This window comes from Gavialis gangeticus, unplaced genomic scaffold (genome assembly GCF_001723915.1).
Source record: "Gavialis gangeticus isolate Ggan-Ray unplaced genomic scaffold, GavGan_comp1, whole genome shotgun sequence".
Taxonomy (NCBI): Eukaryota; Metazoa; Chordata; order Crocodylia; family Gavialidae; genus Gavialis; species Gavialis gangeticus.
In genome coordinates this window covers 35,084,510-35,087,181 of record NW_017729032.1, presented here as the reverse complement: position 1 = coordinate 35,087,181, position 2,672 = coordinate 35,084,510, and the positions used below count along the sequence as shown (strand labels likewise).

Here is a 2,672-nt window from a genome sequence, read left to right as displayed (position 1 = left end):
GCAAAAAAGAAAAGATGTTTGAAAATATCCATGCAAAAGTGAACACAGGATTAATGGGGGTTTTGGGAAAGGAGAGAAAGCAATGCAATTTGACCAATACCAATGTAAAAGTTTTCAAAACATTCCCATAGGAAAATTAATCTGTCACATTACATATTGTCTTTAGGATCTAAAATATCTATAAAACCCCCTCTGTAAAACAAGTCTTGGTGAAAAGCAAGGTAAAGCCTCGTTTATACCCATGCAACCATAATGACCATAACAGGTTTTGCTAACATGTCTGCAAAGGGAAAACCCTTATGCTTCAGGGTTTCCTCATAGATCAGGAAGTGACCTCATTCTTTTGGACTGTCCCTTATAGCTTCTCCCTTGGAAGGATTCTGCCAATTTGAACTGTAGAGATCTTTGAAGAAGCTACAGATCTGTGTAGCATATATTCCTCCAAATAAATGATTTCTCAGTCATCTAGGTATAAACTGTAAGTCACATCCTACCTCCATCTTTCTTAGCTCATTTAACTGGGTACTGAATAATTCTTGTGAAGAAGCTGATGGATAGATATTATACAGTTTAATGTAGACATAATGATTAAAGAGGATAGAATTCAGTTAACGTTTTGAAGGCATTTAGAATGCATCCACAGTTGAGGTGGATCAGCCATTAACATCTAACATTCCCTCACTATCACCTAAAATCACTGCCATCATGAAAATGACCTTCCCTGTGAGGTGCGCATTCAGTCACAAAGAGGCTCAAATGGAGTTTGTCAGAATAGCCCTGACCAAAGCTTCTATGGAAAAACCTATCAAACATCTAGTTGATCCAGGCAGTCTGATTTGCTAAGCAGCCAGCAACAGTGGGCTGGAAAGCTGACCATAACCAGGAATGCTGACAGTCAGTCTGCTGCAAGTGAGCCTCCTGAAGAAAGCTCTATTTTCCACTGTTGTGACAAGTCTTTCACAAAAGCATTACTTCTACACTTTCTAAGGATAGGCTAGTCCAGAGGTGTCAAATTCAGTGGGGCCAGATAAGTGTCGCAGGGCCAGTCTGTGGGTCACATCAGGCTTCCCTGGAGTCAGTACACAAGGGCAGTTCCAGCAGGGCATTGCACACAGCACAAGGCCCACAATGGCCCCATGCACTATGTGTGGTACACATAGTCAATCCAACTCCATGCACCATGATGCAAGCCCCAGTCCAGGGTTCACTCTGCACATGGCACCAAGGACCAAGCATAGGGCACCCTACCAGGCTGGCCCTGTCTGCTGGCTCAGATCAGGCCCCAGGCTGTCTATGCTTACCAGAGCCCATGCAGCGCATGCTCTGTACTGGCCCCATGCACCACCTGCAGAACAAGACCTGGAGGGAGCAGGGCCATACCAGCCATGTATGGTACAGGGAGCTGGCACAGGGCATGCAAAGCCCTGTGGCTAGCTCTGGTGCAGGCCAATCTGGACTGGCCCCAGAGCCAGCACACAAAATTGGTTCAGCATGGGCATCATATGGTGCACACACGTGCAAGTGCTCATGCTGCTTAACAGCAACAAGCTCTCTATAACCCAATACCTGCAACTACATCCAGCTACAAAGAGTAACCAGATGGTTTCTGCTACAAACCATAAATGAAAAAAAAGAGTTATTTACAACAACATTTCAAACATTGCCTGCAGCCTGTATGTTTGATGATCCTCGGGTAGTCAAAGAGAAATGAGCCACCATTAAAACACTGTTTCTTTATTTCTGTTTTCCACATTTCAGGGCCTACTTCCACAGCATTGTTTTCTGCTGCAATAAACTATTTTTTCAAAACAGCAAAACAGAAGGCAAAATACACTAGGGCTCACACACCTAGCTCCTAAAATCCACATCCTAAAATCAACACCATCATCAAGACTCAAATTTAATTTGACTGCCCATCTTTAGATGCAGGTTAATTGCTTTGACGACCATGCTTTAAGGGCCAGGCAATTTTTGGCATTTCTGCTCATGCCCCCTACAGGGAAAACAAACCAACTGCCATTCTGTTTGTGACCTCTTTTTTAAGCTGTTCAGAAAGCTATCAGAAGTGGCACTTCTCAAGGTATTATTACATGGGTCAGGAACTTAGTATTCACATAGACAAGCTTTTTATCTCTAGGCAACTTCGTGAATGGAGGAACCAAATGTTCCTTGTTCACTGAAAATGCATGACATGGAGTAAGTTGGATTCATAGGATTGTACAGCTGGAAGGGACCTCAAAAGACTGGGTCCAGCCCCCTGCACCAGGCAGAACAGACAACTGCCTGGAGATTTTGACAGGTAGATCAGGGACAGAAAGGTGTCAATTTTTACACCATTAAAGCAGTTAAGATATTTGATATGGGGAGGGGAAAATCTCCCTCTTCCATACAACCGAGGAAGAAACTAAATTTGAAGGGACAAGTTTTTCGTTCCCCCCCCCCCTTTTTTTTTAAACCCAAGCTCTCCATAGCACTCCATCCCAACACCTGCAACAGAAAACTTTCAGCTAGGAGTGCACTGATATATCAGTTGGCTATTGGATTGACAACAATAAAAAGAGAAATAACGTTATTGGCTACTGGCTTTTTTGGGACATTCTAGCCAATAATTATGGCTGTGTGCCTGGAGCACCTTGGTGAGCGTAGTCCAGTCCCCATGCCCCACCACAGGC

The 2,672-nt window shown here is 43.9% G+C and overlaps 1 protein-coding gene across 1 annotated transcript in view; it reads right to left on the bottom strand.

The window, feature by feature from the left end:
* Positions 1–2,672, bottom strand: part of CUL5 (cullin 5) — an 87,977-nt gene that overhangs the window by 2,780 nt on the left and 82,525 nt on the right. The gene's annotated exons all lie outside the window — the stretch shown is intronic.